Source organism: Salvia hispanica, chromosome 2 (assembly GCF_029641045.1).
Source record: "Salvia hispanica isolate PSC_SH4W2 chromosome 2, Shi_PSC_v1, whole genome shotgun sequence".
NCBI classification, from domain to species: domain Eukaryota; kingdom Viridiplantae; phylum Streptophyta; class Magnoliopsida; order Lamiales; family Lamiaceae; genus Salvia; species Salvia hispanica.
In genome coordinates, this window is record NC_142693.1 from 51,917,402 (window position 1) to 51,935,082 (window position 17,681).

Consider the following 17,681-nt stretch of genomic DNA (forward strand, 5'->3'; position numbering starts at 1 on the left):
GAGATAATGCATAAAAATAAAAATAAAAACTAATGACATGGCAAATGTGAAAAAGGAAAATAAAAGGAAATTTTTAGTAGTGACATGTAGATGAAACGTGTCACATACTTACTTCATTTGATGATTAGTGTATTTAAAAGAAAGTTTGGATATTAAATCATTCATCCATTAAATCGGCTATAGTGTTGGGAAAAGAAAAAAAAAAGATATATATAAAACAAAGGGGTGAACTCCTTCGTAAGAAAAATAGTCTGATACTATTTTTGTTGAAGGTAATACTTAGTTTTAATTTTTACTTAGCTCATGTACATGATTTGTTATTTAAAAATAGTACTTTGGAGGTTACTTGAATCCTAAATATATACACCCTATTAAATTGGTTTTGGATGCTAATATATTTATTGGTATGCTAATATATTCATAAGATATGTATGCATAGGAGCAATTAGAAATTTTGTAGCATGTAAATAATTTTTTTTATATAAATTCATGAGATATGAGAAATTTTTCATAAATAAATTTAAGATATGTTAATATATATAGGTTTTTGCAACACGTAGATATATATACATATGCATAGATTTGAGAAAGTAAGTTAACTAATTATATATATACAAACGTATGTAATATAATATGTATAATTAGATTTAAGTACAATATAATTAGATCTATACGTATATGAGGAAATAACATAATTAAATTATCTCTTAAGATCATACGAAAATATTTAACTATAATTATGTGTATTAATATAGGAAACTATTTACAATTTTAATTAAAGTAGATAACACATAAATAGTTGTAATAATTTAAACGTGCATGTATTATATAGGACCAAGTGCTATAGATCGAGAAACAGGAACAAGTGCTCAACCGGATTATCTATCTTAATCAGGTGTGTATAAATCACACTTTTAATTTTACATGTCTTATGTGCTTCTTTGCTAGGTATTTATATAAAGTGAATAATTGGACTATATGACGTGATCCTGATATTATTATGTGTTATTTGATATCAATGGTAGAATATGATAGAAATATGTAATTGATGCAATTGATATGTTTTCCACATGGTTTTGGAATTATTTGAATCATTGGATTAAAAAGGATCTGTGACAGTCATTCCCTGGGTCTGATATCAATGGCAATGGACCTACGGGTCATATATATACAATGGCAATAGACCTTCGGGTCATATATATGTATACAATGGCAATGGGACCTCCGGGTCATATTATACAATGGCAATGGACCTTCGGGTCATATATATATGTACAAAGGCAATGGGACCTTCGGGTCATATACAATGGAATCCCGGGCAGATACCAGGCTTGATTTGTCACAGAATAATAAGTTGAACAAAGTGGCATCTGCATATGCATATGAATTTGTTTTATTATTAATTGGTTATTGCTATATATATATATATATATATATATGTATATGTATATATATATATATATATTGGTTAAAGAATATGCGTGATATTTTGGGATATGGAATTAAAGGTAAGATTTATATACACTGAGTTGTGGCTCATATAAACCACTAATATTTTTCAGGAATAAGATATCACTGAAGTTTTTGGTTGACGTGGGTCGTAGGAACTGCACGTGTTATCAGGTTCGGCGGCTGACGCGTTTTGGCAACCTTCTCCTCCTCATCATTTTTGCATGTAGATAAATGTGTAGTATATAGAGTGGTGAGAGGGTCCCACTACGGTTTAGAATGTTTTGAAATATAGACTTGATAAATGTTGGTATTCGAAATTATATAATATGCGTTTTATTTGCTGGACGTGTGGATTGTTTATTTTAAATTTTGAATTTATTTATAGTAAGTGTATAAGTCATAAGGGTTGTGGTGTGACACATTCATTCCTGCGCCCAGAGAAAGTAGGTAGAACTCCAAGCACATTTGTCTTGATGTCGATCGACCTCCGTCGTGGATTCGAGACTATAGCATGAGCGGGTTCACCGTCAAGATGTGCGGTGAGCGACCCTATTTCCGGATCGGGGTCTAGTAGATGAGCCATATCTGGGTCCTTCTCCTCCTCGGTCTCGGAATGCTCTGGTTCGGTTGATGTCCCTGGATTCTCCTCTGCCGATGAATTCCACTCCTTTTCACTTTCTGACTCGAACGGGAATGGATCTTCCGTTCTCAATCCTGATCTAGTAGTGATGGTAGATGTAGATTGCTTGATTCGCCACTCGTACTGGCCACTCCCTGATCCAGATGAACTTGCCCAACTTCCAGATTGGAAGCCCGCTTTCATACACTGTCAGGGAGAAAGAAAATAACAAAAATTAGAATATTTACACCAAATCCTTAATACAGCAAACGCCATCCATCCCCGGCAACGGCACCACTTGAAGCTCTCGGGATGTGATAGTACAAGTGTAGTGTGTGTGCAGTGTTGCGATATTCAAATAAGGCAGGTTCCCCAGATCCAGCAAGTCCACTAGATCACTTGGTCTAGGAACTCGTAGGTTGTGCGGAATCCCGGTCGTCGGACACACAAGTACTTCCCCGCTTCAAAAACCCTCAACCACTTTACTAAACCTAGTATAGGGAAGTAGGGATCGATCCCACAGAGAAGGATGCGTAAGACTCGTAATCAAGGATTTGGGAGTGTTTTTGGTGTTGGCTGCTGCCACGCATTTTCTTGGGTTGAGGAAAATTAAAATTAACTTGACTTGGGAATATTAGAAAGAAACTTAACCTAACAGCTAGACCTAGGAGATAATTCTACGGTGGGACCACATCTAAGAAAAAGCAGAGTACGACTGGAAAGTGGCAGAATAACTAACTCTCGTACTAACTGACAGTGACATCGTCTTCTACAACCAAATTTGCATAAAACTTCTTGAGAAAACACATAAGCAAATCAAAAACAGGGCTACTAACTTGAAATCAAATCTAAGCATAAATAACGAAGAACTTAACAGATCTGCATACCTAGACGAAGTGAAATAGAAAACAAAGGAAATTAAACAAGTCTATCAACTACTGTTTCTTTCACACGCCAAAACCAACTTCAGACGCTAAATCCACTCCGGATCCAAGCGTCCGACACGGACTCCAAACAGAAGAAATTCTCCATCACGTCAGATTTACAAATTTAAGCTCCGAACACTCAATCAACCACAGATCTGTCACCAAATTCCACATCAAACACCTCAATAACGAAATAAGCAGAGATCGACATAGCAATTTTAAGAATTACGCTAACAGCAGAGAGATCTAAGCAAAATGACTTGAAATTAAACAGCTAAACTCAGATCCATGAGCGATAAGCAGTTAAACATCATCAACATCAAAGTCGACTCCCAAAAGTGAAGTTCGACGGTGGAAACTAGCAAGAAAAACAGCTGAAAGTAAAACAATTGTATCTTCGCCCTCACTAGGACGGCGTTACCAAACTCGAGATCTTTAGAAAGTACCCCCCCTATCACGATTATCCCCAGAATTTTTCCCAAGTGTGTGTGTAAATGTATGAGCTAAGAAGATTAAAAACTCTCTAATCTGCGTTGCATGCTCTTCTCTATATATAGGCGTTTTAGGTGGGCCCAGCGAGGTATTGATAATGACGTTGTTGCCCTCAGCTGTAGACTCCTCTGTCACGCCACTTTTCTTTGTAAATTCTGCTCATTTTCACTCCTTTCTCTCGCTAGACCATCTCCTTCCTTACTTCCTTGATCTAGCGTTTTTCTTCACACACCTGGCTTAGGAAACGTGTTAGACCCAGCAAATTATAACAATTTTTTTGCGCATACCGATGCATGAAATTAGCCTTATCACTTAGTGAGATCAAGAATTATGAGACTAGTTTCGGAGATAGTTGTCTCATGTATGCTATAATGTGTACTAAGTTTGATATTAGTTGTGCTTATACATGACAAGCGTATATCATATTAACCATGGCAAAGGACTTTGATTGAGGTAAAGAGTATACTATAGTGCTTGAGAAAGACTAATTGTTATATTCTAGTTTATCAGTCATTCATGTAATGTCCTTGGGGTTACACTGACTTAGTTTTATGACTAATCAGTGATTGAGTAAGTCATCCTATGAATATGTGTTTACCTTAGGAGTATCTTCCTAATAGCTTTAATCGTAAGTTTGAGTATGCCTATGAGTATTACATTTGGAGTATGACTCTAGTGAAGGCTAACTCAAGGGACACACGAGCTAATAAAGCTAAGCAATCACATAGAGAGATGAAATTAATTAAAGATCAAGTACGCAGCAAAGACATTATGGTGGAAAAGATATGATCAGAGAACAACCAAGCAGATTATTCACATAAAATGTCTTTGTGGCAGCATGTTCAAACATGATGTGAAATGAATGGTGGTTCGATATATCTAGTACCAATACCTGCTTTGTGTATAAGTGGGAGAGTTTTTGGCAGTGGGTATACTCGAAAGCATGTTTTGAGTATAAGTGGGAGATTGTTAGGTTTGGTATACTGAAAAGCATGTTTCGAGCAAGATTCTCGAGCAAGTTTCGCTCGAATAGAATCTTGCTTGTATACGTAAAACTCTATAATCCACTTTTAACCCGATTCAGTATTATTCGAGCAGTTTCGCACGAATAGAATTAGTATATTATTACATTGTGTTTGCTTGTGCATTTATAAGATGTTTTATAAACATTTAAATGTATAAGAAGCAAACAAAGTCTAAGTCTTTTGCTTAGTAGACTGGTTGTGGGCGTCGTCCACTTTAAGGTAACACAGTCGGTTCTATGCAATGCTTTGCAAAAGAAAAAGAAGAATTTCACAACCCAGATAGGCTTAGACTACCTATCGTGAAAGGTTGCAATGTCAGTCCGATTATTTCTAAGCCTTTCTGAAATAAGATGACGTTGGTGTGGTATAGCACTGAATGGATCTAACAGCAAGACATGTCTTTATGCTATCTACTGAAAGACTAGGTCTTGATAAATAACTATTTCTTAATCTACATACGTTAGCATTGAGCATACGGTATTGATTATGCACTACTTTGACTTATCAAATGGTGCGGGTTTTTCGCAACCCAATAATCCTGATATATTGGGTAGTGGTGATTAATATCTAGTGGTGCTAGGATTGCTATTATGTTGAATCGCGCGCGAGGTGAGTCTCGTTTGATAATGTCCTCAAGAGGAGCTCGAACAAGGTTTTATTATTCAGAAAACTGGTCAGTTGGAGTTTTATTACTCTATGAATAATAAATAAGTGTTTCTTGCTAAGTCCACTCTTGGAATTAATAAGATGTTAATTAATTAAGTCCATAGCAGACATTAATTAATTAATGGACATTTATATCTTAAGCGCGGGAAATAAAATAATATAAATAATGGAAACCCGGATTACTTGTAATTTCGGATTTGGATGGGGAGTGCAATATTACTTCTGTAGTGGCTGCTCGTAATATTCCAATATAAGCTTGTATTAAATTGTGGGTTCAATTTAATTAGTAAAAAGCTAATTGGGCGAGCCCATATCCAAAACCTTCCATAGATCCCTGTCTGGACCCAAAAGGAACTTAATATAAATAGGAGAATAAAGGAGACAGAATAATCACAATTTTTATTCTCAAAATTTTCGAAAATTTCGAACTCTCCAGCTGTGGAGGATTTCGAATTCTTCACCTATTCCCAAAAGGATTTCTTCTGTCTTCTTTATTCGAGTCCTAGTATTTTGATAAGATCAGCCCACCCTGATATCGAGATACAATTCGGGAACCAGAGAGAAGATCCGTGGTCTAGTACTCAAGATCATCATCGTGGAGAAGGCGCAAGCAATCGTCGATTCTTTGGAGAATCAAATCGGTAACCCTAAACCGTAGAATTCATGTTTTAGGATTTACTTTCTTTGAGCATGAATTATTTGCGTTCTAGCATGCAATTATCTGTTTAACATGTGAATTAATTAATCGCATAATCAGTCAAATAGATCCGTATCTAATTTATTTGTTTTGTACAAATCTTCCGCTATACAAGGAGCACCAAACCCCATCATATAAGCAATAGTTTGATTAACTAGGAATCTAGACATGACACTACTTATAACTTGCATAATTAGTTTATTAACTATGAGGCATACATAAAGTTTTAGACAAAGATACGTGTACGAATTCAGATGATTTCAAATTTCAAGAATTATGGGAAATGCAACACAGTCCAAATGGATACACATAACTATATATTATTAATATTATTATCATTATTCATCCCGTAATATGTATAAGTTATTATGTGTACAAAAATAATTAACATAAATATAAATTAGTAACTAAATAAGAGTCGGTCTATTACATCGCCTTATACATTTATATATATAAAGAAGCATAGGTTTGTAAGGGAGCAGAAAAATACGGAAGAAAAAAAAATAGAATTGAGGGTCATAGTGCAGGAGACGGAATCGGTGTTCAACTAGTTTATCTACCTTATTTAAGGTGTGTATAAATCACACTTTTAAATTTACATGCATTATGTGGTTAATTGCTATGTGTTGACTTAGAGTGAATATTTGGACTATATGATATGAACATGATATAATTATGTGTGATTTGATATTGACTATGAAAGATGATATGAATATGTAATTTGTGCAATGGATATATGTTATATATTATAATGGTATTATTGGATGAAATATGATAGAAACATGTACTTGAAGCAATTGATATGTTTGCACATGGTTTGGAATTATTTGAATCATTGAATTAAAGAGGATCTGTGACAATCATGCCCTGGGTCTGATATCAATGGCAATGGACCTACGGGTCATATATACAATGGCAATGGACCTTCGGGTCATATATATGTATTCAATGGCAATGAGACCTACGGGTCATATATACAATGGCAATGGACTTTCGGGTCATATATATATGTACAATGGCAATGAGACCTTCGGGTCAGATACAATGGAATCCCGGACAGATGTCAGGCTTAATCTGTCACAGAATAATAAACTGAACAGAGTGGCATATGCATATCTATATGGAATCATCTTTTATTTTGTTGAACATATGTTATATATATATATATATATATATATTGGTTAAAGAATATAATTGATTGTTTGGGCTGTGGAATTAAAGGTAAGATTTATATACACTGAGTTGTGGCTCATATAAACCACTAATATTTTTCAGGAATAATATATCAATGATGCGTGGGTTGATGTGAGTTACAATTATTATAAGGGTCGGTGGCTGACACGTTTTGACAACCTTCTCCTCCTCTTCGTTTTTGCATGTAGATAAATGTACAGTATATAGAGTGGTGAGAGGGTCTCACTACTGTTTAGAATGTTTTGAAACATGTACTTGTTAAATATTGGTTTTTGAAATTATATAAAATGTGCATTTCATTTACTTGGCGCGTGGATTATTTGTTTAAAATTTCTGAATTTGTTTATAGTAAGTGCATACGTCATAAGGGTTGAGGTGTGACAAGATAGTGACATGTGAGACTCATTTTTACATATTAGTTTTATAATAAAGTGTGAGTGGTATGAGTTAGTGAAATGTGGAGTCTACCTACCATTTATAGTAAAAGTTAATCTGGACTCCCAGTGGCGAAAGGAGGGAGTAGTATGTACAATAGTTGCGAATTATTTTTATTTTTTTGAGCATATTTTTGTGGCACCGGAGGATGAAGGCGAAGCTGTCATTCCAACTGCTCCATTTTTGGATCCTGGATCCACCACTGGTTCCAACCATGTTTTTTTTGCATATACTGTTGTGACTGAGAGTATCACAAGTGCAAATTACCGCCAGATTATTCGATCTGACTTAGGCTAAAAACACCTAAGAATTTATACACTACCTCCGTCCTACTTAAAAATGTCCACATTCTTGAGTGACACTAGATTTCAGGAAAAGTTGTTAGGTGAAGTGAGTAGAGAGAAAAAAATAGTTAAATATTTTAATGAGGAGAGATGAGAAAGATATTTATTTCCACACATAGAAATGGACATCTTGAGTGGGACCAATGATTGACCCAGGTGGGGTCGGGTAGGGTCGGCCGACCCCACCGCAGGTCCGTGAGAGCCATCAGAATCTCTATTAATCGGTTGGCCGATACCACTATATCGCCGCCTCCGACCCCACCATAGTGTTTTCACGGAAGAGAAGAAAAATGGAAAAAAATGACATCGTGAATTAAAAAGGAGAAGGTAATTAGGTGAAGAATGGATGAGGAAGAAGAGCTTTTGGTGAAGAAGAGCGGCGGCTATTTGTAAAGTCATTTTAAGTTTTCTTTGTTTTGACTATTTATCTATTTTTTACATTTAATTTTATGAATTTCTTACAAATATTTATTTACATTAACAGTAATGAGAAAACTCTTCATAATTTCCAGTTTCACCACAAAAAAACCCAAGTTAAAGAGGAAAGAGAGCCAAATACTTGTAAAATGTTACTACATTAATTATGAAAGTAAAGTTTATACAGATTTAATATGTAATTCTTTAGTTATTTATTTTATGCTTTTAATTGAATTTTATTAAACTAATCAATGCGGTAGGAAAACTGTAAATGAATATTTGTTATGTTTCATTAATTTAATTATAGTTATTTTTATTTAAAATACAAATAATAACAATATTATTTGTAGAATAACAAATAAAATTGTACTACTAAGAAGTAACGATAAAAGAATTATATACTGTTTAACAATGTTACTTACATTGTTAAATATTCTTTAAATAATTTTTAAAATAATAATTATTTAAATATTTATACTATATGTTTTTTATTTAATAATTTCGATCCCACGAATTCTATTTTCTGGGTCGTCATTGAGTGGGACAAACTAAAAATAAAAGGTGGACATCTTATATGGGACCGGGATAGTACTAACTTCACAATAGAAAACAAAATCTCGATGGATTGCTTGACATATAAATAGGATAGTTATTGTAAGCCATTTCTCAATACTTTAATGATTTCTATAATGAGATCTAATTCTAAATTTGAATTAATTCAATCATAGCATTTATACTATAAGTGGAGATAAAATCACCAACCTCCTTCCATGCTTTCTTCATTTGATGTAGAGGTTGAAATCCACCATTTGATGTTTGCCATTACGTTGACTGGATTATCTATAATTGATGTTATCCCCTCTTTGACCTCAACACTTTAGTGATTCTTTTCGATGGATAAAGAATCTAAAGCTATATATATATAAGTGTTAAATATATAACAGCTGTGACTATCTTTTATGGGAGTATGTTATATCTTTTCAGTGTTTATTTGCCGGTACCATATGCACATATTTATACACACTTAAACGGTATGAACCAAAAAGTCACGCCGGTTCATTTACATAAGAAATACGCCGATTGCTTAAATTGAGAGCTGCATTCTCTTATTAAAGCCAACCGCTTATAAAATACTCCATATCATATATTCACCGCACTTACAGTTATATATATGTACAATTATTTCTTTAATGTGTGCGTATACAAATATAACCGTTACTTTAATATTTAAGTAACCATCACAATAAATGCTAATCCTAATGCATTTTCTTTTCATGTACGTAAGTACACACACTTATATTTATTTACATGTATAATCAATTTAAATGTATACTATGTCCTTTTGTATACATATATATCATATACATATAATTTACACTAATGTACATATATATTATCATAATTTAAGGTAGAGAGGAGGGTTATCAATACACCCGATTCTAATTCTTTAATCGAAACCGAACCATCACGGTATCGTCTTTTATATTAGAATCTATTGATATGAACTTAATCCTTAATATTAAACCAATAGATACATAGGTCACATAAGAATATAAATATTCTTACATTCTCCCACTTGACCTTTGTGTCGACTTAATGGTTCAATTTCCATAATGCGCACTTTTATATCAAGTTCATAAATCCTTTAAATACCATATAAAATTAGAACTAATCGAATCATGGCGGTCACACATCATTATGCGATATGATCCCTTCCATGTATCACAAATCAATTCTAACTTTATACTGACCTTTCATTGAGATGATCCTTTATTCTCAATTTATCATATGTTATCCAAAATCCATCATGTATACATACTATAATGATAACATATTTAATAAACAGAAACACAACTTTTAATTGAATTCCAAGTGTCTTACACCTTATGAGCACAATATAATTCGCGTAGCAAGACTTTCTCTATAATACCCAAATGCTTTTCATGGCCAGTAAATATTTTGGGTGATAATCCTTCATTTAACGGATCCACTTCAATTATATTAGTCCTTATATGCTCAATAGACACTTTATGTTTCTGTACTTCTTCATTTACCGACAAATACTTCAACGTCATGCATATCACCTTTCAAGTACTTATCTTTCTTCTAGAAGAAGATTTCTGCGAAATTATCACAATAAAATCTCAGCGGCTTGGCTATAATGTTAACAGTTCCAAGTCCCAAGATTAAATTTCGCAATCACTTTTCATGAACTTTGGCCTCAAAGCATGCCAAAAATTCAACTTTTATAGTGGATATACCAGTGACAAACTATTTTCCACTTTTCCATAATATTGCTCCCACGACTTAAAGGAACAAATAGCCAAACGTCAATTTTCTACAATTGACGCATCCGGCATAGTCTGAATCTGAATATCCATTGACTTTTAAGTCATCGGATCCCCTTTTCATAAGCATGAGCTCTTTGGTGCCTTGCAAGTACCTAAGGACTTTCATTGCAGCTTTCCAGTGATCCATTCTGGGATTACTTTAATATCGACCCAACATACCAACAATAATATAATATTCGGTCGCCTGCATGTTTGGACATAGTTCAAACTCCCAAACACTGATGCATATGGAATTCTTTTCATTTCCTTACGCTCAATTCACTTTTAGAACATTGTCTCCCTTCTGAATTGGAGCTATCCTTATAGAGCAATTTTCCATTCTATATCTCTCTAAAAGTTTTATAGATATATCCTTTATGAGACAACTTTAACAATCCTTGTGATCTAGCTCAAAATATTTCTATTTTGATCACATAAGATGTCTCACTCATATCTTTCGTTTAAAATATCCTTATTCTCCAATTCACTTTTAGGACATTTCATTTACCGAACTTGTCTCCCTTCTGAATTGGAGCAATCCTTATAGAGAGATACTATTTATTAACATCATGTAACATACCCATGTCATTTGCAACAAGCAAAATATCATCAACATATAAGACTCAATTCATAAACTTGCTCCCACTGATTTTTACATAGATAATCGATCAATAATGATCTCTACAAAATCATAAGACACAATGGTGTCATTAAACTTTAAAATACCATTTCCAAGAAGCTTGTTTTAGTCCATATATTGACTTACTTATCTTGCATACTAATTTTTCTTATTATGTGGTCAAGAATCCTTCAGGTTGATCCATATACACTTTTTCTACCATTTCTACATTCAGAATGGTGGTTTTTTACATCCATTTGGTGAAGCTCGTGATCATAATGAGCCACCAAAGCCAAAATAATTCTTAAAGAATAGTCACTTTTCATTGATCGATGGAATGAGTAAATATTTATCACGTCTTATGTCACATTCACTTTTAATAGTGTAAACCACAGTAATTTGAAAAGACATATTTTATTTTCCTTACAGATCGTTTCAATATTTATTGTGGTTCACTATTCTCTTCTAGAATTGTGACAGGTTCATCTACTTCATTTTCGGTTAGTGGGTTGTACACATCATCATGTTGTTCTATTGTGTCTTTTGATTGTGATACAACAACAACATTAGGTGCAACAACATGTGGATGAACCTTATCGTAGACTTCAGGAACATCCACCTTTTACCACTCCCACTAATTTTCACCATTTTCAATGAACCTAGCATTTCTCGTTTAAAATATTCTCGTACTATGGTTAGAACAATAAAGTGTATACCCCTTTGATTTTTCCGGATAGACAATAATAAAAAAAATTCACTGACAATCTTGAAATCAAAATCTTTTCATGTGGCATAACATTATTTATGCTCAACAACCCCAAATACGAATATGCCTTAAGCTAGGTCTCCTTACCGTCCACAGTTCTAAAGGAGTTTTAGGAACTGTCTTACTAGGAACCTGATTAAGCATATACATTGTTGTCTTTAAAGCATAAATCCACAACAAATAGGGTAACGTATAACAACATGACATAAGTCTAACCATTTCCCTTAAGGTGGAAACCTTTCCGTTTTGGAGTATCGGGCATTGTACATCGTGCACAAACACCTCTACTTTGAGTAACTTTACAAATGGACATGGATAATATCTATTATAAAAAAAAAACTCAACAACTCTATCCGATCTCACAACTTTAACTTTTCTATCTAACTTCCATACACCTCGTCAATGAATATCTTTAGGATATTCACTGGCTTGGATCTTTTATGCAATAGATATTTATTCCATATTGTGAGTAATCGTCAATAAAGATGATTAAGTAATTTTTTTATCAACCCAAGGAGTATCAAAATGACCGCATATATCAGTATGTATTAATTTAATAAGCTGAGTGCTTCTCGTGGCTAATTTCTTTATAATGTGTGTAGTTTGCTTCCCCATAATGCAATCAACACACACATTTAGGACACTAAATTCCGAATTTGAGGAACACTTTCGTACTTTACCAACCTCATAATCCTTTATTTGGAAATAGGACCTAATCTTTAATGCCACAAGAACGCCAAACTTTTACTTGACGAACAACGCTTAACGCCTCGACTTTCAGTATTAAACAAGGATTCAGAAAACTTTGCATCAAGATTGTATTTGTTAAGTGAATCAAATAATGTATCATTACCATAATAGTAATCATTTCAGTACGATGTAGATTCACCATGTCCAATCTTGATATTAAAACTTAAGTTATCCAATCTACTTACAAAAACAAGATTTATAGCACACTTAGGCACACAGAGATAACCATTAAGATCTACATGACATCCGATGTCTAAGATCAATCTGTAAGTCCCAATGCCTTCGTTCCATGCCCTTATCATGTTTCTTTATGAACAATTATTGCTCAAATCCTTTTATAGATTGGATCGAACTGAATCCATGTTTAATAATGAGACATATGGATTGTACCACCAAAAACTGACCACTAAGTATTATTAGGCTCTTCGATAAGATTTAATTTAAAGTAAACAAAACAGTTATCGAACCAAACCTTCCTTTTTAGGACAATCTTTCGAAGTGTTCTATTTTTATGCAAATGAAACACTTCTTTTCCTTATGGATATGCTTTTTCGGACCTTTCAGAAAATATTTATCCTTCCTTTTGTCCTATTTACTTAGTTTTCCTTTACTGGTGCCTACACCTCCAAGACCCATTAGATTCGCAACTTGATAATTTATCTTCTTTAATCTCCCTTCGTTTTAAACCAACATAGCCTTAATTCTTTAAATGTCCCATGTATCTTCAATGGTGTTATAATTCACCTGGAACTGGCTAAATTCAACATGTAGGGAGTTTATGATAAATTTTGGCCGACATTTGCTCATGAACCTCCATTCTCAAGGTCATTAACTTTACTGTCTGTCAAGTTAGACATGTTTGTCACATGATCGTGAATCGGCTGAGACCAGTCTAACTACTTTGTAGTAAGCCCATTCATTATGCTTCTACATTTGACTTATCAGTCAACCCCGATCGTGAATACTCTTTAATTTTCTTAATAAATTCCCTTGCTTTTTCTGTCATGGGCAAAGATGACCTCATATTTTCTGCCATCGTCATTCTCATAAGGCTCAACCTGTTTGATCACTCCCGAGTCTCACGTTGAGATTTTCAGTTACAGAGTGACATCTATAATGGTTGAGGATTCCTCTTCCGTTAGTATGACTTGGTCCAATATCTTTACCCCCAGCGTAAGCTGGATCTACTCAGACGATTCTCCATAATTTTGCCCATTAATTTAATGACAGAGTCAGCATATGCATACAAATTTTATAAAGCTGCAACGTTTATACATGCTTAACTATACGTGTTTGAGTTCTTTAACACAGATTCATAAACAGTAATAAAACTTTAAATAACATGCATTCAAGTAACCTTTGGGTAATACTTAAGCACATGTACTTTCAGCGATGCTAAATATATACTTTAACAATTAATCAAACTAAACATATATCAAATAAGCATGTTGCCTTTGAGTGTACATACTAAATGACACATGAATAAATGATTAATCCACTTCGTATTTATTATCTATATACAATGATCCACCTTTGGGTGATCTCCCAGTATATAGACAATAAAATAATTGATCAATCAAACTCTTATGTCATTTATAGCATCTCTATAATCATGATCAATTAATTAACATTTATCATTTTCAATAAATAAATGTAATATAACAAGACCACTTTGGTGATAAATAAGTTATATATTATTTAAAATATTAAAATCTTTAATGGGTAAAATATCCTTATATTGTCTTAACATTTCATAAAACAATTACCCAACACGTAAGCGGAAGCATATTTAACCAAAATCGAAAAAAATCCAAGACCATTCAAAATTCAATTTTGAAAACACATAAATGGTGAATTAACCAAATCTAGATTGGCTCTGATACCAACTGTAAGCCATTTCTCAATACTTTAATGATTTCTATAATGAAATCTAATTCTAGATTTGAATTAATTTCAACCATAGCATTTATACTATAAGTGGAGATATAATCACCAACCTCCATCCATGCTTTCTTCATTTGATGTAGAGGTTGAAATCCACCATTTGATGTTTGCCATTATGTTGACTGGATTCTCCATAATTGATGTTATCCCCTCTTTGACCTCAACACTTTAGTGATTCTTTTCGATGGATAAAGAATCTAAAACTATATATATGTAAGTGCTAAATATATAACAGCTGTGACTATCTTTTATGGGAGTATGTTATATCTTTTCAGTGTTTATTTGCCGGTACCATATGCACATATTTATACACACTTAAACGGTATGAACCAAAAAGTCACGCCGGTTCATTTACATAAGAAATACGCCGATTGCTTAAATTGAGAACTGCATTCTCTTATTAAAGCCAACCGCTTATAAAATACTCCATATCATATATTCACCGCACTTACAGTTATATATATGTACAATTATTTCTTTAATGTGTGCGTATACAAATATAACTGTTACTTTAATATTTAAGTAACCATCACAATAAATGCTAATCCTAATGCATTTTCTTTTCATGTACGTAAGTACACACACTTATATTTATTTACATATATAATCAATTTAAATGTATACTATGTCCTTTTGTATACATATATAGGTTTGTGTTAAAATGACAACCACCCTTAAAATGACAACGTGACAACGCTTATACAGCAATATTATAAACGCTACACAGCAATATCCAACACGTTAGACAGCAATCTTAGATTGCTGTCTAACGTGTTGGATATTGCTGTTTAAGAAAAATTGCTGTTTAAAGACCACAAAATTGCTGCCCGTCTTTTTTGGTTTTTTTTTTTTTTTTTGCCACGTGGCAGCTTATTATTCGTCCACGTGTACAAATGATTGGCTAGAAATGGTGGTATGGTGTTATTTTAAGGGGTGGTGGCACCCTAACATGCCCCTACATATATATCATATACATATAATTTACACTAATGTACATATATATTATCATAATTAAAGGTAAGAGAGGAGGGTTATCAATACACCCGATTCTAGTTCTTTAATCGAAACCGAACCATCACGGTATCGTCTTTTATATTAGAATCTATTAATATGAACTTAATCCTTAATATTAAACCAATAGATATATAGGTCACATAAAAATATAAATATTCTTACAGTTATCTCATGCTTTGTTCACGTCTATTCTTTCTACATTAACGCTCTATCTTTATATTCTTCTTGTTGAAACTCAGTCCTTGTCATCATCTAGTTTGTCTCAACTCGACTGTCAATTCAAATACGATTTCAGTTGTAGTTTCATTTTCTGCATTTCAGTTTTAGTGTATCTCTCCGATTTCCATTTTCTTAGTTAAATTATGCCCTCGATAGCTATATTTTGCAGTCAATTGTTACATAAGACTCACTTTGTACCATACAACACGTTTTAGCGATTCAATCAATTTATTAAAATCCTTGTTAGTAGCAAGTGATAAGTAGTAAAAGTTAATGCTAGTATACTCCATTCGTTTGATCTTAAATAAGATGTTTCTGTTTTGGCACAACAATTTAGGTAGTACTCATATGTCCCATAATATGAGTTACATTTAGTGTGTGCATGAGATTTAAGTAATGTAAGATTTGTGTGTTGGAAAGTTAGTGGAACGTGAGGTCCACCTTTTTATATTGATTTTATAATAAAATGTGAGTGAATTGAGTTAGTGGAATATGAAACCTACTTACCATTTATGATAAAAATAAAATAAGACTCTTATTGTGGACACACTGAAATAATAAAATGTGACCCTTATTATGGACAAGGGAGTAATGTTTAGTGAATTAAATTATTAATAGTAAAGTGTAAGAGATACAAAAAGTAAGAAAAAGAATGAAAGAATAAAATAAGAAAGAAAATAAAGTAAAAAAGAGAAAAAAAGAATATAGTAAGATAGATAGTAAAATGGAGAGATAAGAGGATAAATACGAGAGAGAATGAAAAAGTATGATTGATGAGTGAGTTAATTATGCCATAAAAGAAAACGTTCTCACTTAGATTGAGACGTACCAAAAAGAAATATGTCTCGCTTAGTCTGGGATGGAAGAAGTACTTAATACTTCATCCGTCCTACTCATGATATCCACATTTTTTTAGTTTGTTTCACTCAAGATGTCATCTTTCTATATTTGAAATGTTTAACTATATATTTCTGTCTACTTAATCCACCTAACAACTTCCTAAAAATCTCGTACACACTCAAGAATATTGATATATTGAGTGGGATGAGGGAGTAGCCACTATGAACTAGACCATCCCTAAACAAGTATTTAAACTACTCCTTACTACTATGTATTATTCCTTCCATTCCATAGTAGTGGAGTCATTTTATAATTTTGGTACATTCCATAGTGTAGTGGAGTCATTTTCTTTTTTAGTAAAAGTCAATACATTTCTTTTCACTCTTTATTACTTTATTCTTTCTTCATCTCTATGGCTTTTTCCTTTCTTACTTTATTCTTCCTTTATTTAACTTATTATTAATCTTCATGCCGAAAAGAAATACCTCTCCTACTATAGAACAAAGGGAGTAGTAATTTAGAGCATCCACAATAGGAGGACACTTTCTCCTGGACACTTCTCTTTTTTTGTCCATAGCCACTTCTGATTTGTCCACGGCCACAAAAAAAAGTTTCCGCAGCAATAGTGGACACTTTTGTTATCCACATTTCACTTTATTTTTATTCTTTGTATATTTTAATTCAATTAGAATTAAAATTATCGGACTAAAAATAATTAGAAAACGAGATAAAAATAAAATTAAAAAAAGCGATGAGACCAAATATTCGTTGTATTAATGGATATCGGAAAATTGTACAACGAACATTTTATAAAAAAAACATATAAAAACAAATAAAAACACCGCCACCATCTACTCGGTGGCGGAGTCGGAATCCTCTGCCTCTTCTTCGTCGCCCACTGCCGCCGCCGCCCCTGCCCCCGGCGCAACCGG

At 33.2% G+C, this 17,681-nt stretch overlaps 2 long non-coding RNA genes across 2 annotated transcripts; both read left to right on the forward strand.

The window, feature by feature from the left end:
- Positions 1-187: 187 nt before the first annotated feature.
- LOC148932603 (uncharacterized) lies at positions 188-1,777 on the forward strand. The gene is made up of 3 exons (XR_016135186.1): positions 188-272; positions 833-895; positions 1,563-1,777. It is a non-coding gene; the product is annotated as an uncharacterized LOC148932603 (long non-coding RNA).
- Positions 1,778-6,358: 4,581 nt separating this feature from the next.
- On the forward strand, positions 6,359-7,374 carry LOC125198186 (uncharacterized). Its single transcript, XR_007172358.1, has 2 exons — positions 6,359-6,447; positions 7,153-7,374. It is a non-coding gene; the product is annotated as an uncharacterized LOC125198186 (long non-coding RNA).
- The last annotated feature ends 10,307 nt before the right edge of the window (positions 7,375-17,681 follow it).